The 26,669-nt window shown below is 41.3% G+C and overlaps 1 pseudogene; it reads right to left on the bottom strand.

Annotated features, from left to right (window-relative positions):
* Positions 1-7,374: 7,374 nt before the first annotated feature.
* On the bottom strand, positions 7,375-7,972 carry LOC121495977 (annotated as a pseudogene).
* Between the last annotated feature and the right edge of the window lie 18,697 nt (positions 7,973-26,669).

The raw sequence follows: 26,669 nt of genomic DNA, 5'->3' as shown, positions 1-26,669 counted from the left end.
GTCATGTGCCTAGCTGTGTAACTCCATGAATTTTTACTTATGTGTGTGTATAAAATATTTACACCTGAGTGATAATATACAGAACAAAATACATTTCCAGGACCCCGGATGCGGGCTCATTCCCAGTTAGAGCTATTTTTCTAGTGACATAGTACCGCTTTTAGTCTGTCACCATTGATCAGTTTTGCTTGATCTTGAACACAAATGGAGTCACACAGTATGTACTCTTCTGTGATTAGTTTTCGCCAATGCAGTGTCTTTGAGATTTACCCATATTGTCAGATATATATCAGTAATTTGTTCTTTTTTTTATTGCTATGTAGCACTCTATCATATGAATATAGGGCTATTTATCCATTCTCCTGTTGATAGATATTTAAGCTATTTCCAGTTTGGGGCAATAAAGCAGCTGTGTATATTTTTGTACATGTCCTTCGGTGGACATAAGTTTTTATTTCTCTTGCACATATACCTGGGAATGGAATTGTCTAGTCCTAGGTTTGATTTAGATTTAATAGGAATAGCTAAATACTTTTTTTCTAAAATAGGTTATCAGTTTATGCTTCAGCGCTCTATGAGTTTTATTTGTTCTATATCATCACTAACACTTGACGTTTTCAGGCTTTTATCTTTAGCCATTCTTGCAGGTTGGTAATAATCTCTTAGGGGTTTTATTTTGCATTAAAATGTTATGACATTGAATTCTGTTTAGTATGCTTATTGGCCATTTGGATGTCCTTTGCTGGCAAGTCTCTGTTCAACTGTTGTCCATTTAAAAAAAAAATTCTATTATGTTCCCAGACTTTTTCTTACTGATTTGTAAGAGTTATTTCTATATTCTGGATATAAGTCCTCTGTTAGATTTCCAAGTTTTGTGTATATTTCCCAGTTTCTTCACTGTTTTGATGGTGTCTTTTGATAAATGTTCTTCATTTAAATGAAATCCAGTTTATCAGTGCTTTTACATTATGGCTAGTGCTCTTTGTGACCAGCTTAAGAAATCTTTGCCTATTCTAACAATTTAATTTATAACCTGCTGTTTTGCTGCCTTCCAGCAGCATCAAACTAGAATAAAAAATGGTTTCCTTAAACTCAGTGGATTCTAACATAGATCCAGGCACTTTGGATGCCTCCAGAGCTATTTTTTAGAAAGAATTACACTGAGAGAAAATGAGAGAGAGATATACCTATCAGCAGAATGGAACAGGAGTCTATCAGCCCAGATTTTTCTCAGCTGTATGTGATGAGAATCGTGTGAATGTACAGGAACAGAGCTAGCTGGCCTCAGAGGTTACTGGAGCCAAGGACTGAGATCACCTGGAACTATGTGATTCTTTTTTTTCCCATTCTCTCTGTTGACTTCCTCCTTCAGGCAATTTGGAGGAAGGAGGGATGGGAAGATATGGTGCTAATTTTCCTGTGTTAACATCCTAGCCAGTCTATGAGTAGGGAGGAAATGAGCAGGCAGTATCTCTAGCCTGACTTGGGTCACGTGCATGACCCACCTCTGTGGCCAAGGAGGTAGGTTCTGTTACCATAGGAAGAGGTACCAGGCAGCCTGAAAGGCTGATAGAGCTGCCTATGAAGAGAAGCTCAGTTCAGCCACTGAAATGCTGAGGTTTTTAAAAAAGATTATTTATTTATTTATTCATGAGAGACAGAGAGAGAGAAAGAGGCAGAGACACAGGCAGAGGGAGGAGCAGGTTTCATGCAGGGAGCCTGATGTGGGACTTGATTCCGGGACTCCAGGATCATGCCCTGGGCAGAAGGCAGCACTAAACCACTGAGCCACCCGGGCGTCCCTGAAATGCTGAATTATCCTACTTTGTTTTTAATTGACCAACAACTTAGGTTTCTGAGCAAAGTCTCAAACTTCCCTTGAATGACCTGTCCATCCCTTCATCTATCCATCCAACCATCCTGGTTGCTTCTTTAAATTATTTGTGGCTTACGACATAAACACACACAAGGTGATAATGATAACGTTAAAGCAAAAATAGGGAATTGGGTCCAGGAATAACATAAAGAGACATAGGATGGTGATGGTTAAGAGTATTAGGAGAATATGAATTCCTCAAAGACAAAGAAGGTCTGTCTTCATCTCAATTCCAAAGCAGAGCTTGGTGCCATGTGGGAATTGAGAATTCATTTCCAAATGAAAAGAATCAAAATAACTAGAATCTAATGCCTCCTTTTATTCTAGATGGTTTGCGTGTATTGTTTTTCTTAATATTGTTTCTAATATTTTATTTAGGGAAATTTTCACATGACAGAAATGTTGAATTGAAAACATAGTATAGTGATCATCACATCACATACTGATCACCTCAAATTGACAACTGCTATGCATGGCATGCTTGATTTGGTCTGTTTCTATTACACATATCATTTTAAATCATTCCACTTATTTGTTATGAGGGAGAGGCTAGTATTCCTGTTTTCAAAAAAAATTATTTAATTTATTTATTCATGAGAAACAGAGAGAGAGAGAGAGGCAGAGACACAGGCAGAGGGAGAAGCAGGCTCCATGCTGGGAGCCGGATGTGGGACTCGATCCCAGGTCTCTAGGATCAGGCCCTGGGCTGAAGGTGGCGCTAAACTGCTGAGCCACCCGGGCTGCCCTCCTGTTTTCCCTATGGAGAAATAGAGATTCGGTAAGAAGCTCACGCTGCTATATGCAATATTGCCTTCCACTGAATGAGCAAATCTGGATTCCACCTCTGGCCAGTGGTCCTCTTGCCACATCTGTCCTGTGGCTCCCTCTATCCCCTCCCTCATACCCCATGCTCATCTTCTCAGAAGAGAGATCTGGGTCCTGGAATGTACTGGAGTCTAGGAAAAGGTCGCTGTTCCAACCTTTTTTTAAAATCAGCATCATAATGCAGAAGGACTGCAAACTAGCTTAAGCCTGGAGGTAATTTTTCTGTCTCTTCTAGTGCCTCTCACACAGCACATCCTATAAATGTTTGTATGCTGGACTGAACAAATCTGGCCACAGACTGGACCACTGGGAGGTGAGGTGAAAGTCCAGATTTGAATATCCACTACTTGTTTGTTGACCTCCTGCCGTGTCTCAGGCACCATGGTATATGCCCCATTGCCTGAATCTTTATTCAGGACTTGGTTATATGTCACCTCCTTGAATGGCCCACACTTTCCCCTCATTAGTCAATTTTTTCACCTCTCCTTGTTTTTGTCACAATTTGAAATATTTTTTTTGTGAATATATACATATATATAATCTACCTGTTTATTTGGTCTCCCCCTCACTCCCCCAACCCCAACCTCATACACTACAAAGTACATGCTGGTGGGGAAACTTCACCTGTCTACCCTAAATGCCTGGAGCAGTATCTAGAAATAATAGGTGCTCAGTAAGTATTTGTGGAGTGATCAACCGAATTGCTTACATTTTTTGAAATCTGTGATATGGAACCCAGTCTTGTACTAAGCCTTTATTATTTGCTAGGTACTAAGCATTTACTATGTACTAAGCCAATTCAGATAAATTTGGTTATCTGGTTTGTATCTCTTAATAACAGTATGAAGGTAGAGTGAATTAAGGAAATTGAGGCACAGAGAGGATCAGTAATGTGTTTGAAGTTACACAGCCAGGAAATAGCAGAAGTGGGACTTAAAAGCAGGCCTGGCTTCGCACCCACATGCACTTTGGCTCCTGTTCCTGAAAGCCCTTGGTGTTGTGAACCAAATATTCCAAGTTGGCTACCAAGGGAGGTATTGCCTTGCTTGTGGGCACCTCTTCTCCAGGTATCTATGGAGGAGGGGGTGAAAGAAGAGCTCCTACTTCTGATCCTTCTAAGATTTCCCTGCTAGCAGCTCAAACCATAGGGATGGAATGAAGGAGAGCAGAGGCAAGGATGCTAAGTAAACTAAAGGAAGGCTTTCAGGAATCTTCCTGGGTACTCCTTGAAAAGACAGCCCTTACAGCAGCTGGAGAGCTTAGGCTTGATTTAGCCATTTCTCCCTATCACCTTGAAGCAGGCTCCCCACCATCCAAGCTTTGGCTCTTTCATCTCTAAAATGCAATATAATAATCCCTGATACATATATAATAATCACTCAGTATTGGACCTTATTTTCAATGTTAACACATTACTTTAGCTATTGATGTTATTAATAGCTACTATGACTGTCGATACTAGTAATGTGCTTTGGATAAGAGACAAAATTAGATTCCTGATTTTGGCTCTGTGACTCTTAGCCAATACGTCTCTAAGTTTCAATGGGTTCACCTGAACTCTGGGCTTACTAGCACCTGCTACTGTATGCTGACCTTGCGGGGCTCAGTGTTAGAAGAAATAATAGGGTTTAGAGAGGGCAGAGGGTGGTACACATGGAAAAGTTTGGCATTTCACTGTAGTTGATATGAGACAGGGGAGAAGGCAAAGGAAGGCAGGGCCTGGAAGCCCTAGGCCATGGAAGACATGCCCTTGGCCACTTCAAAACCTATCAAGATCTGTCACAGTTGGAAAGGTGTAACTAACGGTCATGTGTCAGGGAATAGCATGTAAAGGAAGTGGCTTTCATTTTTTGATCATTGTAGAACCAGCCAGTTCTGAGAGGCTGCCTGCTGGACATAGATTATTTTTGTCCTGAACAGGCCCAGGCTTGGTTTGATAAGGCAAACGGCATTTGGACAAATTCTGAAAGAACTTCTCTTTGGGAAGATGCCATGGAGTACAGCCCATACCAATGGTGTGGATTTTTTCTTTAACATCCAGTGCACCTCATGTTCAAAATAGTAATTGAAATGTATGCTGTTTATTACACTCACATATGTTTGTAATCAAGGTACAACTCTAGTGGATGGGAAGCAAAAAGCTATAATTTGCTGCTTAGCATCATAGCTGTCGTACATTCATTTATATTGCTTTATTTATCTTCTTCTCCATAAAGAACCTTCCATATTGCAAATTTATTGAATGGTTAATGGCCTAAAAGTATGGGGTTCATTATGGAGCGATGTATTTATTGCAGTGTTAATTAAATAAAAGCATTGTAATCTTTCCAAATTGAACAATTATGTTCATTTAAACATCTTAAACAGAAAAATCTTTTATATACTAATTGAGTTGCATAATGAAAAGCATGTGTAATGGAAATTTAAATCAAAACAAATACTGAAATAGTTTGAACAATTTTTTAAAAAATAGAAAATGTCTACCTCCATCTTTATTGGAGATCCTCTTAACGGCCAGCTCACTCTCAGAATTCATGACCTCTGAGCAGAGTGTATGGTTTCAGAGCCCATCGGCCACCCTCACATACCAGCTGGCCAACCCTTAGACATCAAAGTTCTGGTTGGCTACCAGCCGCAGCCCCTGACACTCTGGCTGTTAGCCTAGATCCTGACAGGCTGGCTTGAGGCCTGTAGGCCGAGCTGACAGCCTTTTCTACAAAGTCTGATGAATGGTTTCTGGCAACGGATGGCTCTGTTCTGACTGCCTGTGAGGGCAGTACCCCGTCTAAAAAATGTACACTGTCTCTCCCAGCTTGCCTGGGGTTGGGGCTTCAGAAGTGCCGGGTGATGCTGATTTTTTACACCCAAGAGGGGTCTTTATTTGCTCTGGGAATTCCCACTCCCTCCCCATCTCTGTCAGGCTGTGAGAGGTTGGCGACAAAAATGGGGCCATCGTCAGCATTAGAGGGATTAGCTTTATTGGTGCACTCCAGTAAAGATTTTTCACTGCCTATATTTTGTGGCTCTAGCCCATGCTTCAGTTATTTAGGGCTAAATCTTAAAGTAACATTAAGTTGGTAGGAAGGGGTGTGGAGAGAGAAAAACAGGCACATTTTTCAACTAGATGCTCATTTCCTGGTCCCACAGAAGGATTTATGTGGGATCCTTGGTTTGCCCACGTCTTATTCTCCTGTTTTGAAATGGTCTTTAGTCTAGCTAGACTCCATTAACGCTATGTCTTGGATACAGGGCAAAATGCAGGAGGGTTGCCTTCCATTTTCTGACACCTAGAGGTTGCTGGGATTATCAAGAGGCTTAAGGATAAATCACTGTACTAAAACCTTCAGTTATTAAAAGGTAGCGACAGTAAGTTGCTTTGGAAGCAAATTCTTGCCTGCCTTATCCTTAGGATGAAGACTTAGAAACATGAATATCTAATAAAAATCCCCAAACTGACTAAATACATTAATAAAAAGGGCTTATGGTGGCATAAGTGAAAAAAACATATACTCTGATTAATCATGTGATTCAGGCACATTTTTCCTCTGTCTCATTCATGAAAACTTGCCCAGAGTGTCACTCAAGCCAAATGGATTGAAGCGGATCCCAAAATATTGGAGAAAAACCTCATAAGGTCAACTATGTCTAAGGTTATAGTAGTGAGGTTGATTGAAGAGAGGCAAGTGCTCAACATGGAAGGTATGGCTCAGTCAAAACTTGGATAAGAGAGTGTCAGGGCTGGTTTCTGTTTCTCAAGAGTCTGGTCACTGGCCTTCACTTTACATGTAAAAGGAAAAGGCCATTCAAAGGGGAGCCATGCTAGAGCCATGTTAGCTTGCCTTTCCCAGGTATAGCTCAGCCAGGTTCTAACTTCCAGTGTAATCTCAGGGGCTGGAGGGGCTCTGTGCCATTGACTGGTGGGGGGCATTGGCACTTTAATAAGAAATTCTGCCCTTTGACCACCTTCTCTATGCCTCCTACAGACCAAGTGCTGATCTTCCAAGCTTATTTTTGCAAGAAACTTCTTTTCTCATGGTTTTGGTCATAGTCCTGCCATTGAAAGGTGCCATTTTGCAGAATGTAATAGAGAAGTAGCACCAGGTTGTGGATGGTTGAGAGAGAAGGTCCTGAGATAGTCACTGGGTGTCTGACCCATGTTTTATTCCCAATAGCGGTTATGAAGTTATTTTTGGAATTTTCGGTGGAAGCTCTCAGGGGCTTGGGGGATCTTTGAGGAGTAAAACCACTAATAATGATAACAGAAACAACTCACCTAAGTTCAGACAGCTAATAGATGGCAGAACTAGGATTTCTACTTAGATAGGTTAGCTCCAGTGTCCACACACTTGACTACTATTCTATTTTTTTTTTCTCAGTTCAAGTTTAATAGAAACAACAAAAGATCAAAAGTGATGCCTTGCTACTGTACGTATCAGTTGGCCTGCCCCATAGCACACCTCAGACCATTCTCTCCAGAGGAAGAAAGGCTGGCCTCCCCAAACCCTGCGGGAAAGAGCTGTCTTGTCCCATACCACATACCACATACCACATACCACATACCACATACCACATCTGCAGAGTCTAAAGTCTTGTTTTAAGCATGACAATAGTACAAAAAAAGATTCTGTTTTCATGGATGCCCCACTACAGCCGGCCCTAAAATGGCGAGGCGCTCACTTCTGCTTAGAGAAATATTCTTTGTTCTTCTGGACATCAGGCTTGATGGTATCACTGCCAGGCTTCCAGCCAGCAGGGCACACTTCCCCATGCTTGTCAGTGAACTAGAAGGCCTGAGCCAGTCGCAGAGTCTCATCCACAGAGCAACCAATAGGAAGGTCATACAGTGATCTGCCAAAGGATACCTTTATCATCAATGATAAAGAGGCCCCTGAACGAGATGCCTTCATCAGCCTTTAAGACTCCATAGTCCTGAGCAATGGTATGCTTGGGGTCTGATACCAAGGGAATGTTCATGGGTCCCAGTCCTCCTTGTTTCTTGGGTGTGTTGATCCAAGCCAGGTGACAGAAATGAGAGTCCACAGAAGCACCAATCACTTGACAGTTGAGTTTCTTAAATTCTTCTGCCCTGTCATTGAAAGCAATGATCTCCGTGGGGTACACAAAGGTGAAGTCAAGAGGATAAAAGAAGAATACAACATATTTTCCTTTGTAGTCAGATAGCCTGAGGCCTTTGAACTGGCCATCTGGCATAACAGCCGTGGCTTTGAAGTTTGGAATAGGATGCCCAATTTTGGCATTTCCTGAAGACATCTTGCTATGGGCAGCGCTGAGGAGACTAACCGCCGAAGACCAGTCAGGAAGAAGACCTTGACTACTATTCTAAACTACTTCTACATAATACCAGTTCTTTGAACACTAACTCTGCTCTTCAGTTATTACTGATGATACTAATGATGATATGAACAGCTCCTTATGGACTTACTTGTGTTGCTATTTAATGGATGGACACACTGAGGCTTGGAAGGGATTCCTAAATTCATTTCCAGGTCTTATAACTGGTAAGTGATAGTCTACAGCCTGGGCTGAGATTCATGATGTTTGTAAATTTTCCTCCTACCACACCTACTTCCTCTCTTCACCTTTAAAGGAGGGAACTGGGGCAGCCCGGGTGGCTCAGGGATTTAGTGCTGCCTTCAGCCCAGGGAGTGATCAATTGGGTCCCACGTCGGGCTCCCTGCATGAAGCCTGCTTCTCTCTCTGCCTATGTCTCTGCCTCTCTCTCTCTCTGTGTCTCTCATGAATAAATAAATTTAAACATTTTTTTTTTAAGAATAAAGGAGAGAATTGACTGATTTAGTCAAAATAAACCCCCCCCCTGGGCAAGTTCACTGGTCACAACTACAGAAGAGGAGGTATTTTTAATCTAAACAGAATGGATGCCTGGACCATTTGCGTTCAGGATTTCTCTTTATTAGCATAAATAATTGGAACATGACTATATCATCTTGAGAAATAATGCCTATGCTGATTATTGTTGTGGTCATTTCCAGGGTGTACCATAGTGTTCATCCAGCTCCAGGGAAGTCCGAAACACTGCCATCTAAAAGCTAGGGATGTCCATCCACTAGTCACTAGTTTATGGAACTCTTCGTAAGTGCCAGGCATTGTTCATGGTGCAGCTGGCAGAAGAAAGAAGGCCTCTTGGAGCTCACATTCCAGTTGAGGAAACAGATACTAAAGCAACTAGTATAGATAAGGGCCATTAAGAAAGACTAAAGCAAAAGGAATAAAAACCTGCCACCAGGGAAGTCCCTACAATCCAGATACATTTTCTCCTGTTCACACTCAACATTTCCATCTTGAAAATAGAAATTGTAATCCCTGCTTTAGTTTCAATGCTGTATGTAGTCTTTGTGCCAGGCAATGTGCTGGATGTTGGGGATAAAGAAACAAGATCCTGCATAACTGAACTTACAGTTTTGAGTCAAAAAATAATAATAAGTAGAGAGAAAATAATTATAGAATATGTTAAATCTATGGAATAGGGGTCAGCAAACTTTTTCTGTAAAGAACCAGGTAGTATGTATTTTTGGCTTGCAGGCCATGTGGCCTCTGTCACAACTATCCAGCTCTGTCATTGTAGTGTGAAACCAGCCACAGACTATGTGTAAATGAATGGGGGTTGGCTATGTTACAAGAATATGTTATGAAACCAGGTGGCCCATCAGATTGACACTCAGGCCAGCATTTGATGACTCTGCTCTAGAAGATAACAAGGTGGGACCTACTCTAGAAGGTCTCCGGAGAACTATTCCCTGTGGAGGGTGACTGATAAATGTAGAGCTCAGAGAAGAGTTGGTTAGGCAAACAAAGATGCCAAGGGGCTAATGAGAATAAAGTCTGGAAAGTGGCTGAAGGCTAAGCAACAGGTATACCAGAGGTGTGAAAGGAAGAGAGGCTTGAAGTGGGCTGAGGAGATGTGCAAGGACTCAAGACAAGGAGCGTTGCGGGTCCTACATCAAAGATATAGGTCATTCTTTGTCCACTTAAATTGGGAGATGGTCTTTGAGCATTTCCTTCTAGAACAGGGGTCCCAATTGACTCAAGCCAATCTGTCCATGGTTGGAGAGGGTATCTTCTCTCTCTCTCTCTCTCTCTGTCTCTCTCTCTTTTTTCTTCTGAGAGGGTGATGATGGGGAAGAACACATCCAGGGCCAACTGCCCGAAGCTGATTTCACCATTGGGGTTGCAAAACCCTGGTCAGTGTTTTGGCCCAGGTCCCTTTCCATGATGGCTGCTCTTTAGTGCTGATAATTGAGCACAGCTATTATTACCCAGATGGGCAAACCTCAGCAGTTCACAAGTTCAGCTCAGATAAGCAGTTTAAGATTTGGTTGCTTAACCTTTGCTCATGAGCCAACATAATACTCCTACCTTCCCATCTTCCCTACTGGCCGAGTCCTGAGCTGCAAATCCCCCAGCCTTTGGGTATTTATGTGGCCATCCCAGTTTTGTAGTGTAGCTACAGTATGTTTTTCACCACATTTCTTGCCTTGAGTATTTCTCTAAGAAATACCCTCATGGTTGGGTACTCCCCGTGCCACCTTCATATACACCCCTCTCTCTGAGCTTGCATGTCTGCAGACAGCTCTGTACTGGTGGGGAAATAGTTCTAATCACTGGATCACTGGGAAAGAAGTTGTCAGAGCAACACAAAAGGTTTCAGAGCCTCTGAGAACTTTAGTTTCCTGCCCCCTATACCTGCCACCTCCAGGCACCATCTCGCATTCCTACCCCTTATGGGATTTCAGGGGATAGTGAAGATGTACCCTGCAAAAAATTTCCAACCTCATGAGTCCCATGCTCGTAACATGTCTTCTGTTGCTTGGGTATATTTTTTCTGGATTGGGTGAAATTTTGAGCAAAGATTCCTACTTTTATTTCCGGAAATTTTGTGCGTCATTGTAAATCATATGTAATTATGTGCATAAGAACCAAAAGAAGAAATATTTGGGTTGGAACTCTAAAGCTTTGATTTGGCTACTTTAACTAGTTAGATCCAATTGAATGGAGTCGTTTTCAATATCCTCCTAAAGGTAGTTAAGTAATAGTAATGAGACTTTCCCGAGGGGATTGAGTGAGAAAGTCTGATGATTAAGGAAAGAAACTAATTATCTTTAGTGAATGGATTGGTCCATGGCAACATGGTGTAAAAACCTCACCTTTGATGAAACAGCAGAAGTAGCTGTTATGTGTGTGTGTAGGATATTTTCATTTGAGTCAGCTCTTAAACAGTTTGTAAGGAGACGCCCCACAAAACAGGCAGGTGATGTTGAGGGGCAGCTAGATTCAGACTGGCACATGGGCACGTTTCCACAGAAAGCACATCTCCTCCCCTGGAGAAGTTGTTTCTTTTGTGACTCACCGGACCAATTATTAGCCCAATGCTCTTGCCTGCAGTGGTTGCAGTGCATGTGGAATCAGAGCATGTAAAGAACATTTCTTCCTGAAGCACCCTCTTTGTGAGAAGTAATGGTTGCTAGCAACATAAACAGATTTGGTGACTTGAAGCCTTGGAGGAATTGAACTGAGACTACTGGGGAGCTCACAGAGAGTGCAATGAGAAGCTAGAAAGGTGGGCACGTGCCAAAGGCCGGTGGAAGTGCCAGGAAGATAGGAGTAGCCAGGGAAGCAAAGCCAGGTCAGCCAGATCACACAGGGTTGCTACTCTGGGGTCTGGCCTTTTGCCCCTGAGTTCTGAGACCAAGGTTTGAGGTCTCAGGAGAGAACCTTGCCCTGTCTATGCCGGATGCATGAAAGAAGAGTCTGGCTCTGGCCCTTTGACTTCCACGGTGGAAAGCCCTATCAGAATTATACTCTATCCAAGACACCACAGTGGGGCCATGGGAAGAAGTTACTTCCTGGTAAGATATTAGAGTAATTAGGAAATTAGTAAATTAGGGAGAAAATAGATGCTGAGCAAGTGAGCAGAGAGAAGGACAGAGAGAGGGAGCATTTTGTATAGTCTTTTCTGTTAAGAGAAAATGTCACAGGTAGATTCTGTCTTGACTCAACACCTCCCATCTCTCTACCAAGATAGATTCCAAATTCCAAGTTTCATAATTCCTTTGTCATTCAGTGGTTTTTTATTCCACCTTTCCTCCTAATAGTGACAGTTGAGATTAGGGGATTAGAAAGAGAGACTGGGGACACGGACAAGAATGGTTTTGTCACATTAAAACTTCAGAAGGTCGTGTGTTTTGTGCTAATGTAACTGATGTTTTCACACTTAATTTATTTTTTTTCTCTCATGGCTCTCTCTGGTCCACACACATAAATGGAATCACTTATTCATTCATAGTTATTGTATTGGCTGTGAAAGACTTATTGAACACTGCCTTTGTAAAAGGCAACCCTCGACTAATCTTGAAAAAAAGGTATCACTAAGGACCCATGAGCTCATCTCCTAGATGGGATGTCAGATCTCTAATCACCTACAATAAAAGGCAGAGTGGAAGAAATGGCAAAAGGACAGAAGTAAAAGGAAGGAGAGATAATGCACAGTTGGAGAGAAGCAAGGAAGCCTGCCTTAAAGCTAGGGGGTAACAGACACAAGGTCTAGGCTGCAGGGATGGAGATGCAAGTACATGGAGGTACTTGTACATGCACAGGTACATGTGAAGATCCACATGTGTGGTCCATATGCACTTTCATAGTCAAAACTTCACACTGGTACAGCAAGGCCCTCTGAGCACTGACCATTAGAACTGCTACTGGCCAGTCCAGCACACCAGTGTGTAATGGCTAAGCACCAGGCTTGCCTATGAAGATATCAGAGGAATCTCTCTTATACTATACGTGCTTAACTTAGTCAAATGGAGCCACGCCCACCTAGATCAATTCTGGTTCTCATTCCCCTCAACTGGGCTATGCCTTAGGTGGCCATGAGTTAGGAAATAAGAATCTGAGGTTTCCTTTTTCTGTCCTGGTGCCATAGTACATCTCTTAGTGTTAAGCACCAGCCTATGGTGAGAGCAATTCTGCTATTTAAAAAATCTATATTACATGGCCCTTAAGTTCAAGCCAACTACTTTCTGGGGTGATCCACTGGAGAGACAGAAATCTCTTTCCTTACTGGTGGATAAGTTGGCTAGGTTGCCCTCACTGACAGAACTATGTCTGTACATTCTACTTAATGAATAGTTTGAGGGATGCACAGGGAAAGGTCAAATCTTGGCAGGTTTCACCTTGCTGATTTTAGAAATAAGCCTCCTCCCCCACCGCTGCCCCACCATGGAAGCTTTACTATACATAGTATGACACAGGCATGGAGACAGAATAACAATAGGTCATAAGTACATATACAGGAATAGTCTCCAACTTATGTTTCTTAGTGAACCATAGACATGGATTGTGAGCCATTCTGGACTTTCTGGCTATAGCCCTTTCATCTTCTCATTCCTTACCCTCTGGAACTACACCTTCACTTCTACCCAGCCTCTCCTCCTCATGTGACCCCATAGCATCTTGCTACGTTGGTGCTGGACAAAGAGGAGGGGTTGACCTTTTGCGGCTTTCCTTCATAGCCGAGTCCACCACAGTGTTTGGTTCTCCTCACCCCTATATCTTAGAGCTTTCTTCTCAAACCCCTTGTCCTATCGCCTGAATGGGGTATTCCCAGTCTTCTTGATTACATATTCACATCAGTAAAAATAAATAAAAACATTGGCCAACACCCCTCACATATGTATGTTTATTTGCATATGTGTACATTTTCTTTCCTCCTTCTAAGCAGAGCCAAGTGGTCAGAGCTTGGACCAGAGCTGGGATTTAAATCTCGGTTCCAGCAGTTACTGGCTTTGATCTTAAGCAAACTAGAAAAATCCTCTCTATGTTCAAGGTCCCCCAATGGTAAAAGGTGTAGAATAATAGCACTTACCTAATAGAAATGTTGTAAGGATTAACCAAGTCAATATGTATGAGGTGTGTGGCATAAAGCCAGTGTTAATTGTTAGCTCTTCTTTTTATTGAGTCATGGTGGGGTTCATTGCCAATGACAGGAACTAGGGGGGTTACTTGCTCCGGAGGTTTGGGACAGTGTGTTGCTGGAGTTACCATGGGGAGAAGAGATTCATCCCAAAGGAGCCATGGTGCATTATCTCATGGAGTCCTTGTGATGCATGGAGGTAAAGGGCTAACACTCTTGACCCACTAGGCATTGTGGAAATACAAACTGGGAACCTAAACAACTCTGTCCATTTCCTCCTGGAAAAAAGTGTTTCATACTCTGCCCAATCAGCCCACCAAACAGGACATAGTGTGACCTTAACTATGATTCCAGCTGAGAGTTGAGGCTAGAGATCCAGAGTCTGGGTGGAGGGCGCTGAGAAAGTAAGACTCTCAGGACTAGTTGGCAGTGGTCAGTTATGGATTCTGAATCCCCTCCACAGATTGTCTTTGAGGTGAGAATTACCTGAGCTTGAGGGATAAGATCCTCAGAGGACTGTTATTTGAATCAAGTGAAAGAGTCTATGAATGAAGGGGCAAAGTGCAGCGCTAAGGGTGGTAACCTGACTTCCTAACACTGCACAGTGTCTAGTGATGGCATTAATACATGGTCCATGGATCCCTGTTGTGCATGTAAGTATCATAAAGGACAGAGATGGAGGTGGGAAGCTGACTCCATGGCCCTGTACAGTGTCTAGCAATGGGCTTTAAATAGTCCATAGGTTGGGGCACCTGAGTGGCTCAGCTGGTTAAGCATCTGACTCTTGATTTTGGATCGGTTCATGATCTCAGGGTCATGAGATCAAGCCCTAGGTTGGACTCTGTGCTGGGTTTGGAGCATGCTTGAGATTCTCTCTCTCTTCTTCTCCCTCTGCCCTTCCGCCCCCCACCTCCAACTCACACACACTCTCAAAAATAAATCTTAAAAAACAGTCCATAGATTCACTAACACAGTAAGCAATTACTTGTATGTTTGTGTTGTATATCTGAAAAAATGGTTAGGATTCGTTGTTATGAAGAACCATGCAAATTTAAGGTAGGACTCTCTCTCAAAGTATACTTTTTTAGAAGACAGGGAATAGAATTGTTTATTTGCTTGTCTTTAAATTATAAAATAACTTTGGACTATTCTCACCAAGCAGTGGAATTTTAATCATAACCTTAGCTAAAAAGTGATACAAAAAGAAATGCAATATTCTAGAAGCTAAATAGAACATCATCCCAATATTGTTGAGGCTCTCATATACCACTTTCCAATCTGCAAAATAGTGTGTTTTTTTTCTGGCATAGAAAAAAAAATGTTGTGTCAGTTCCCATGTTGCAATTTCTTCTGGAATTCAGCTTTAAAAGACAAGCATTTATCTTATTGAACTATTAACACCATTTATCTCCAATTTATAAAATGTTTTCCTTTATCTATCTCCCTTCGGCAGTCATAGCTATCCCCCCCACAAACACACATATCACAAGCTGAGCTGCTAAATAAACTTATTAAAAAAATGTCTGGGAGTTATATTTTCTCTGAAAGCTTTCCCTGTTGCTTATTGAGCGTTTTTGACTATCTGGTTATTATATTTAGCGGTTGTCTTAAAATGACAGGTCACTAGAATTGTAGTAATTGCCTATACGAGAAAAGATCAGAAATCACTGGGAGGTTTCAAATTTCATTTGTAGCCATGTAATTGAGTGAAGTCATACAAAAATAGGGCCTAACTGTATGTTCCTTGTCCCTCAGTGTGGACATAGTTCTCATCTCCAAGTGGAAAGTTCTTGCTTCAGAAATCAGTCAATGGCTGGATCAATATTTGCTTCAGAAGCTCAGTTTTGAACCTCAGGGGACTGAGTGTAACAGAATCATTTTGATTTATCCCAAATGCCTCCAGGTTATCCCAGGGACAAGCAGTATCCCCTCCCAGGGGAAGCTGACCACCAGGCTTTCCAAGAGCAGCTCTCATTTCTCTTTGTGAAAAATCTGGCTCGACTGTTTCCCAAATAGTATTCCCTTTCTGAAATGCAAATTCACACTCTCATTTCAAATCCAGGCGAATACTCAGCACATCGAATCACTTGTTTCAAGGCCAGGCATAGAGTAGCGACCTATCAAGTGATGACATCTTGTAGATGTATTGGGTCCCGAAAAGGTGTTTGAAACAAGAATCAAATTAAAAAATGAGTGGTTACATATGTGTAACCGACTCTGTTGCAAGCCATTAAAATGGAATGTGTTGAGGCCGCCATTTGCCTCCGTTCCAGAGACCCTTTCTCTTCAAGTGCGAATGGAGGCCGACCACTTCCCTGGCTGTTTGGGTAGGGGATTGCCTGTTCTGTTTGATTTGGGGGCAGGACTCAACTTGGGATCCCAGTCCAGGGTTCCCATTTGTGAGAAACATGATCGCAGAGGTAATTATTTGGCTGTTGAAATATTGCTCTGCTTTTCAAACATGAGCCCTCCTTTTTTTCTTTTCTTTTCTTTTCTTTTTTTTCTTTTCTTTTCTTTTCTTTTTTTCTTTTTAACAAGGTCTGAATCTATTTTATCTAAACCATCAGTAGTCATAGCAGCCATCTCTCTTCTAAGGCAGAAGTGAGCTATCAGTTTTTCTCAGGCTTGAGCATTCTCCCACCTGTCCTCAATTTAATGCACAAATGAAAGCACATAAATCTTTGTGACATTTTGGCATAAAGCGCCTACTTCAGATGACTCCTTTAGGAAACTCTGAACCCAGGTGTTTGGTTTTTGCATAAACTTTGCAAAATGAGAATTGTAACGCGACTGTGTGTACACACACACACATACACACACACACACCTCCTCCAAAAGGTGGTCACATATGAAATGTGGGGAGCCGAAGGGATGTGGGTGGGGGTAGGGGAATAACATGTGTGCAAACTTAATATATCTTTTCCTCACCTTAGGTTGGACCCAGACAGTTAAATTATAATTACAGCCCCATCTGGAGGGGGAGAAAGTACAGTACTCAAGCGCTCCAAGCCTTAGCCATGGGTACTTTGTCAGGTAAAATAAACACACATCCCATTTTCGGCTTAGGGTCAAACTCAGCAAAAGCCATGAAAGATGGGACACTCATCAAAGACCAGATTGTGAAATGGTCAGAATGATAGCAACCACAGGAAGAAGGAATAAAATGGTTGGTTACTTCTGTCAAGCCAGATGGCTCAGGAAGTCTGCTCATGGCTTACCTTAAAGGATATAAATCCTCAGCAAAATTCATGATGGGTTGGTACTGCTGCTGGATCTGGTGGGTAGAATGGAAAGGAGTCCTTGGTTCTGAGGAGGGAGATGACCCAGGTTGGATCATGGTCATCCCTGGAGTCCTTTTACTGGCTCAAATGACCAGTCCTTCACTGGTCACAAAATGGTGAAGCTGTGAAGCACTTGGTGACTGTGTCCCTGCCCTGTGAAAGAAGCCAGTGTTGAGAATGAAGATGACACACAGGAAAGTGGAGAGGAGGGAGACAGAGAGGTTTCCTGGATGTATCTGACTCTCTGGTTGCAGGCAACCTTGGAGCCAACTCATGCCACTATTTCCATGATATTCAGTATAGTCATGATATTCCAGTATATTCTCTCTTTTTGCCTAATCCAGTTCTAAGTTTCTGTCACCTGCTATCCAAAGAGCTGCCTAATACATCAATCGAAATGAAATTATTATTCTTTTTTTTTAATTTTTTATTTATTTATGATAGTCACAGAGAGAGAGAGAGAGAGAGAGAGGCAGAGACATAGGCAGAGGGAGAAGCAGGCTCCATGCACCGGGAGCCTGATGTGGGATTCGATCCTGGGTCTCTAGGATCGTGCCCTGGGCCAAAGGCAGGCGCCAAACCGCTGCGCCACCCAGGGATCCCTGAAATTATTATTCTTAAAGATTTTATTTACTTATTTGAGAGAGACCAAGCATGTGGAGAGTGAGAGAGAGAGAGAGAGAGAGCACAAGCAGGGAGGGGCAAGGAGCAGAGGGATAAGCAGACTCCTCACTGAGCAGGGAGCCTGATATGGGGCTCAATCCCAGGAGGCTGGAAATCATGACCTAAGCTGAAGGCAGATGCTTAACTGACTAAGCCACTCAGGCACCCCCAAAATGAAATTTATGAAAGGATTACTTTTGTTTTATCTAATAGTATCAGTGCTAACAATAACTGCTAACATTTACTGAGGACTTGCTATGTGCCAAGCCCTATCCTAAGAATGTTACATATACAGATTCTCTCATTTATTTAATCCTCATAATCCCATGTGATGGAAACAATTATTATCTATGTTTTATGGATAAGGATGTGGAGGCACAGAAAGGTTAAGAGGCTTGCCTAAGGTCTCATAATTCATAGGAGGAGGTGAACTTCAAACCCAAACCCTAGAGCCCACCTAGTCTTTTAACCACTTCCTGTTCTTCCCTTACGCAAATCATAATGGTGGATGGCGCTGTCCCTCACACCACCTTGCAATTCTAAGTGTTCTTGAGTGAGAGAGGAATGGAATTAAAGGCAGAGAGATCATGCCTAAATCTATACAGAGTTTTATTTATGCCAATTGTGGCTAAAATGCCACAATTACTGATTTCCTATCAATAGTTAGAGACTTCAAGTTATTGTACTCTTTCATCTTCCCATAACTTTTTCCTTTTGTTTCTTTGAAAACTGTGTCTTAGGGAAAGCGTTGTATATGAATGGGAGGGAAAGGCAGAAGGGAGGGAGGGAGGAAGGGAGGGATGGAGAGGAGTACTTGACAAAATTGATAACTCTTGGGTCCTCAGTGGTTCTGTTAGTGATCCTCAGACTTGAAGGGGTGTCAGAAGCTTTTTAAAGCCCAGATTGCTGTGTTTCTGATTTGGTTTCTGATTTTTAAAAAATTTATTAATGAGAGACACACAGAGAGAGGCAGAGACATAGGCAGCAGGAGAAGCAGGCTCCCCGTGGGTGGCTCAATGCAGGACTCCATCCTGGGACCCCAGGATCAGGACCTGAGCCAAAGGCAGCCGCTCAGCCACTGAGCCATCCAGGTGCCCCTGATTTCTAATTTAATGGATCTGAGCTGAGTTAGAGAATTTGCATGTTAATGAGCTCCCAGGTGATGCTCCTGTTGCTCATGGGGTAGTGGTGGGGGGAATTGCCCTATGGCAGCTGCAGCTAATTGGTTTGTAAGCACATATGAAACAGCTGGTCAATTCAATAAACTAAATCCACCAGTTTATTATTTAGGGACATTATTGATAGTTTACTCTAACCGGTTTGTGTTCCAAAATGTCCAAATCAAGGTGAGCATATTTCCAGGGTCCTGAGATTAATAAAATGGCATCTGAAGATATTTGAAATTTTTATAGGCAAGAAAATATTAAGCTATTATCTTTTATCTACCAGTTCATTATACAAAAATAACTTGAGGTAGTGTATTGCTATATGTTTTCTAACAAAAATCACTATAATTGGTGCTAAGTGGTTACAAAAGTCTTTCACATACATCCTTCCCAGTATGTGATTCCTGCGACTCATCACAAGCTACAATAAGGGAGTGAGTTCACTGTTACCATCCTTTATGTTAGCACGTATTTGTCATGCAAATGAGCTTTGGTGAGCGGAGCTGAGGTCATTTTACTCTCTTAATTTGAAGAATTTTCATTAAGGGGACCAAAAGGTGGGGCTTTTGGGGAGGAGTGATTTTTTTAAAAAAATATTTTATTTATTTGAAAGAGAGAGAGAAAACATGAGCAGAGGGAAGGACAGAGGGAGAGGGAGAAGCTAACTCCTCGTTGAGCAGGGAGCCCCATGTGGGACTCAATCCCAGAACCCTGGGACCATGACCTGAGCTGAAGGCAGATGTTTAACTGACTGAGCCACCCAAGTACCTCTAAAGATGGGTTTAATCTAGAAAGAGGAATCATGATTAATTTTGTCCTAGAGACACAAATATATCTTTGAGGATATCAGGCAAACTTTGGCACCTACTTTTTAATGCAGAACTTGTTTGAAAAATCTCCTCTTCTAAAGTGTTTCCTGGAGCCATCAAAAGTGTCTCAAATGTACTTACAAGTTAGTCTAACAAAAAAAGACATGAAGCCAAGAAATATGTTAAGAAAAATTTGCTTTTTAAAAGAAATTATTATTATTATTATTATTATTATTTGTTTATGAAAGAGATTGGCCTGTAGCTTTCTTTTGTAAGGGCTTTGTCATGTCTCAGTGTCAGGGTTATGCTGACCTCATAAAATGAATTTAAAAATGTTCCCTTTCTTGTACCTCTGAAAGAGTTTATGTAAAATTGCTATTATTTCTTCTTACATGTTTGGAAGACTTCACCCACGAAACCATTTGAGCCTGGAGTTTTCTTTGTAGAAAGGTTTTTAGTTAAAGCTTTAATTTCTTTAGCAGGTTTTTTATTTCTTCTCATGTTATTTTTAATAAGTTGTGTTTTATAAGAGATTTATCCATTTTCATCTAGGTTGTTTAATTTATTGGCATGATCTTGTAATGTCTACATAATCTGCAACAATGTGGCCTTTTAAAATCTTGATATTGGTAATGTGTATTCTCTCCTTTTTTTCTTGATCAGTTATACTAATTGAACAAAAGTTTATTTATCAATTTACCTTTTCTAAGGATAACTTTGGCTTTGTTAGTCTCCCCTACCGTGTATCTTTGTTTCTGTTCTGTGCTTACCTGTACTGTTTCCTTTCTTTTACTTTCTTTGAGTTTAAGTTGTTAATCTGTTTATTGAGTGAAGCTTAGACAATTTATTTTCAGTGTTCTTTTCTAATAGATATACTTAAGGCTACAAATTTGCCTCTAAACACATCTTGAGCTATATCCCACACATTTTTGATATGTCATATTTCATTATTGTTCAGTTCAAAATATTCTCTAGTTTTCATTTTAATTGCTTCTTCAAGTCTGAGATTGTACAGAATTAGGTTGCTTAATTTCCAAGCATTTGGAGATTTTCTAGATATCTTTCCATGATTGATTTCTACTTTGACTTCACCAAGGTGGAAAACATAGTCCTTTGGAATTTGTGGAGATTTGCTTTTCACTCCAGCACTTGGTCTATTTTGGTGAATGTTCTGTATATACTTACAAAAGAATCTGTATTCAGTAGTTACGGAGTGTAAGAGCTCTAGATATATTCAATTAGTCAAGTTGATAAGAAACTACTTCTTGAGGGAAAAAAATGAAGTTAATTTTCCAAAGGTTAAGGGGTCAGAAAGCCATATTTACTGAATTTTTATTCCTGGAATTTTAACATTAAACCCATCAGCAACAAATCATGGATATTTGTCTCCCCTCCAAAGGACTGCTCAATGTCACTGTCTTGATGGAGATAAGGAGAATAAGGAGATAAGGAGAACTTCAAATTAATATGCTCTAAACTCCTAATTTCCTCTTCAGATCTGCTCTTTTTCCTGGCTCTCCATCTCAGTAAGTGTATGCAGGTGCTCAGGCTGGAAAAAATAGAGGTTGTCTCTGACTTCTCTTTTTCTCGTACCCTTGTATCTTTACCAGAAGGTTCTGTTCCCTCTGCTTTAAAATAGGGATTTTAAATCGCTAATGATATTGCTCCTCACGACCCTCTACTACATCTCAGCTCTAAGTCCCTGACATTTCTATCAAAGGTACCAGAGCAGTAACTTCCTCATGGGTCGCTCTGAGTATTTTTTCTCTTCTCCCTTCTCCTCCTCCAGACCCTGCCACCTCCTGCAGCAGAACACATAGACTCTGTTTCTCCTATAACATTTAGAGGCATTTTCAAAAAGGAAATCAGATCAAATCATTCCGTTACTAGATAACAACGAAACAGATATACAAAATTCAAAGGCTTCCCCTCACACTCAGAATCAATTATGAGACCTTACCTTGATCTATGAGGAGGCCCTCTGGTGACATGGCTCAGCCTCCATCTTGAATCTCATTTCCCATCCTTTCCCCTTGCCCAGGGCTCTAGGATCAATGGCTCTGTCGTGCTTGGAAAATGTCTAGTTCATTCTTGTCTTGGAGCCTTGACCCTTGCTAGTCCCTCTGCCCAGAACGAACTTCCTCCAGATCTTGACACAATTCATTCTTTCATCTCCCCTGTGTCTTGACCTAAATAGGTCACCATCCTATTTAATACCCAACCTACCTCCACTGGGCTTCCCTTTGTTCTCCACTTCCCTAAGTAAAATTTCTTCATAACATTTGGGAATATCTCAAACTACTTGGAAATTTCTTTCCTTCTTTTTCTTAAAGATTTTATTTGTTTATTCATGAGAGACACAGAGACAGGGGTAGTAGAGACACATGCAGAGGGAGAGTCCTGCAGGGAGCCTCCTATGGGTCTCAATCCCAGGACCATGCCCTGAGCCAAAGGTAGCCACCCACTCAACCGCTGAGCCACCCAGGTGTCCCGGAAATTTATATCTTGATTGTGTTTGTCTTCTGCACTAGAATATTCCAGGCGGTCAGCATCCGTTTGGTCTGGTTTATTGCTGAAACTCAACCATGTAAGCCAGTGCCTGGCACAGAGCAAAATCTCAGTAAGTGTCTCCTGGTTGGATGACCACAGAGATGGACACATTGAGGATGAATGTTTAACTGAAAAAAATACCTTTTTACATCCATTTATATGTGCCGAGTAAGTTCATTCTCCCCCAGGTAGCGCGAGGTTGTTCTGGTTCTAATGAGGAAGTTGGTTTATAAAAGATTAAACTTCTTAAAGTAATCTGTGAATTTAATGTTACTAATTCCGGTTGGAGTTAGTCACCGGTTAGTTTGAATTGGTTTTCTTTGACAATCCAGAAGCTCTACAGTTTCAAGAGACTATGTTCACAGAACTTCATTTCTGAAATGCAAGCAGAGAGAGAGAGAGAGAGAGAGAGAGAAATATATATATATATCTCAGCTGTATGATATATCCCTAAACCATGAGTAGACTGGATGATGGGCATTAGGGCTGATAGATTAGGATTTAAAGATAGCAATTTTGGAGGGCAAAGGAAATTTTCCTTAGGTGCTATTCTTGGGCTTTTAAGGGAAGTATTTTTGCTTTTTGATATTCTGTATCATTTTGTGTACATCACTATCTGTCTACCACTACCAGCAGGATGGGCCTTTATAAACATTGCTACAACCCTACAAACCAAGCATGACTGTTCCCATTTTTCAAGTTTGCAGACTGACTTAAGGAGATAATAGATGCAAGGCAACATGACCAGAATGTTACAGAACCAAGACCTTGCCCAACATCTCTCTGTCCCCAGTGTTGGTGCTCTTTCTGCTGAGACACATGTTGCCTCTCTTTTTTTTTTTTATGTTGAGTATGAAAAATAACCCCCCAAAATAATATTTAGGAGTTAAGGGTAGAGACTTCCTGCAGATATATACTTGGGTCTCATCCCAAGTATCACTTCTCGTTGTGACCTAGGCACAGGCATAGATTTTAAAATCTAGGCACGCATAGATATTAGAATTTTCTTTACTTATGTGTCCTTATGCCCTTCCCTTTTCTGTGTACCTCACTAAATTTCTGCCAGCCTAGTGGAAGAAACAAGATGTTTCCAATTATTTTCAGCACTCAAGTATGGTTGTGCAATGGATGGTTCTCATCTGATTGTCATTGTATGATGCTGCTTCAGACCAAAAAGCCCTTTGGGATCTTGTCAGATGTCAGTGGCCCCTATTATCACATAGTGCATACTTTTACTAAATTCCAGAATTTGTTCAAATGTTCCCTCCTCAGAGAAGCCTTCCCTATCACCAGCACTTTCCCCTCATCTTAACTGTATTTTTCTTCATAGCTCCTGTTGCTAACTGACCTTCTATAATACTCTTTTAAAAAACTATCTTTCTCTTCCACAAGAAAGAATAATTTCCAGGGTAGGGACTTGGTCTCATTCCCATTGTCTTTCCAGGGCCCAGGACAGAAGCTGCCACATAAAAAGGCCCTGAGAGGCAATTTATCAAATGAATGAATGGTGCCTCCATCCTCTAAACACAAGGCTACACAGAGTTCCATATGGGGGTGGGAGTTGATCATCTCTTGCTCAGGACATTGCATAATTATATGGAATCTCTTCTAGTGATGCTTTTATTCTGTGGTCATTAATTGACATAAATCAGTCAAACTGGGGATCAGGTTTCCTAATCTGACCTGATAGATAAAATAATCCTATTCTAAACATGTTCTCAGCAGTGTCAGGATAGGTGAAACTGATGATCCTCAAACTTGTCTTCTCTGGGGTTCAATAGAGGTGGACCTCAGAAACACCTAAGAACTATCACCCCTAAGTGATTTAGTGGTTGTCTTCTCCCAATGCAGAGGATGAAATGATATTGCTAAAGAGGCTTTTTTTAGTTGCTGAGTGTTCTCCTCTCCTAAAGTTCCTTTTAAAATCTATGGTGCTTCCTATCTCACTGATTCAATAGTAGCAAATAAACTTTCTGAAAGAACTCTGAAAGCAGTAGGTACATATATTTTGACCATGTGGTATTTCTGAGGATGTTTGTTTAGGCCCTGGGAAAGCAGCAGTGAATGACATTAAGTCCCTGCCCTCGTAGAGATCTTTTTAATCTTTTTGGAGAGAAAGACAATTTTTCAAAAAGTACAATATTTAAGATTGAGTTGCTAAATTGCATATCCACTATCCACAACGTAGCCATAGTTTTAGCTAGAAAGATTGTTCCTAGGTGATGTGCTGGAAAAAATGGTATCAGTGTTTCCTGGGGTTCTCTAGAGAGATCATAACTTCCAGATGTTCTTTTCCTGAGCATATTGGGGAGCACTCATGTTAGGAAAGGTGTCCCTGCAGTCCTGGGCTCTGGCATTCTAAGCCAGTTCATTGGGATTCATGATGTGGACCCCGCTGTGGGTATTTTAACTACAAATTCCACCAAGGCCCTATTGCATATATTTGTTTACTCAGCCTGTAATAAATAGCTTCATCTACAGAGATTTCATCTGAACACAAACAGTTCCAGCCTTCAGAAGACTCTCCAGCAAAGCTCTGGGAGTGCGTGTGTATTTGGGGGTAATCATCTCCAGGCAACACTGGTCGGTCCTAGAAGTTGTCATTGCTGTCATCTTCCTGAGAAATTCTCCATCCTTTTTAATGCTCATAAATGGGCATTTTCATGCAGAGTACATCATTTTGAATTGGATTTCAGTGACTCTTCCAGTGGCCGCCTGCCAACCTGACAACGTCCGTCCTTGTGAAATGAGCCTCAGTGAGTCTGTTTGGAAGCATGTTGGCTTTGGTTTTAGCAACAGACGAGGCTGAGTCCAGAAAATATTTTGTGATATTTATTTTTATAGCATGAATGAGCAAAACATTCAAGAAAGTGCTGATGGGTCTCTAATTCTCAAACTCTAGCTTAGAAAATAGAAATTCAGATTCTCTATTTTACCTCCAGCCCCACCCCATTCTTCCTTTTTTTTTTTTTTTTTTTTTTTCCAACGGGGGCTGATCTTGCTGGCTTTGGCAGAAGTAGGGATGTGTTGAAATGCTCTAAATTACAGTTAATGTGATATGATTCTGTTTATCCTTGTCCAACACTGTTGAACCTACCAATTTTTCCCTTCTTGGCGTCCCATGAATTAAGGCAACCAGAGAATAGCCAGTTGGAAGACTGGGCCATTTTCTTTTTCAGTCAGAGTAAAAGACAAGCACAACTGATGAATGCTGGCCCTAAAAAAAAGGATTTTTTTTGCTTTGACAAGCCGTTCAGAAAAAGCCCAAGATACTGCCCTATTTACTTCTGAAGGAAAAGGATTATGTTCTGGGATGTAAGGAACTGAAAGCATGATTTAATTTCCAAGACGAGATTCACACCAATAACATTTAAATGGAAATGCTGATAGCTTCACAACTATGAACTGAATACTAAAGAGACAGCTGCCATCTTTGAATTTCTCATTCAGAACTAGAAGGATCACCCCTAAGCAGATAGTCATTAATGGGCTCTCATTGCCTTATATTTGACTCACTAAAGAGCACTGTACTTTCAAGGGCCATAAGTGACTCAGGCACTGGCTGTCATGGTGCTAGATGGCCAATGTGACAAAATCATTCAACTGCCAGCCACTGGGTTTGTTGGTGAGACATGGAGTTTATCAGATATTTATTAGAAGTCAGAGTATTGATAGAGTTTTGTTTTCATGTAAATCAAGGTTTCAAAAGGGGCTGTACTTAGAACTGTAGAGTTCTTTTGTGAGAAGGTAAAAAAAAAAAACCCACATATGTGGTTGAAACTAATAATCATAAATAACTGGAGGGGGGAGTCCAAATGGAACATTTTTCAGATTTGATTTGCTTTGAATGTTTCACAGTCCAATTTAGGTTTGATTAAATGAACAGGAGTGAATGGCAATGGCTTTATAGAACAGTGGAGAACAATTTAAGGAAAAATCCGTTCTAGCCCACAGTTAATAATTGGCTTTAAAAATGTGTAAGAGGTGGTTAGGAAAATGTGATGTGAATTTAAGAAAAGAGGTCAGAGATGAGCTCTTTAGGGTTTTCTTAAACAGAGACATATGCTGTCTTTTGTGTGTGTAGAGAGAAATGACCCCTCCTCAAACTCCCCTCTCCCTTCCACACAACTTTTCTGGATGGGTCTGATAACTCACATTCTTCACATTTGGCTACTGCCCTGCGTATTTGCATATATCCAATTAACAAGCAGAGAATGTAACAATTTGCCAAATACTGTTTCAAGTACTTTGCAAATATCAATCCAGCAATATCCTCAGGACTAGCCCATGAGTGAGGTGCTCACATTTTCATCTTTCCACATGGGTAAATAGAAGCATCTGGAGGTTAAACAACTTCGTTTGTCTATTTAACCTTTCACACATTCACCACACACTTGTGGAGTCCTTTCTAAGCACAGACGCTGAACCAGGTGCTGGAGGCACAAGAGGACCATGACTTAGTCCCCACCTTCAAGGCATTTTTGGAATGGTAAAGAAGAACAGCAATCTAAATAAGAACTCACACTAGAAAATGGTAAGAGAGTAATAAAA

Source organism: Vulpes lagopus, chromosome 7 (assembly GCF_018345385.1).
Source record: "Vulpes lagopus strain Blue_001 chromosome 7, ASM1834538v1, whole genome shotgun sequence".
NCBI classification, from domain to species: Eukaryota; Metazoa; Chordata; class Mammalia; order Carnivora; family Canidae; genus Vulpes; species Vulpes lagopus.
The sequence above is the reverse complement of the archived record's forward strand: the minus strand, read 5'-3'. Positions and strand labels throughout refer to the sequence as shown.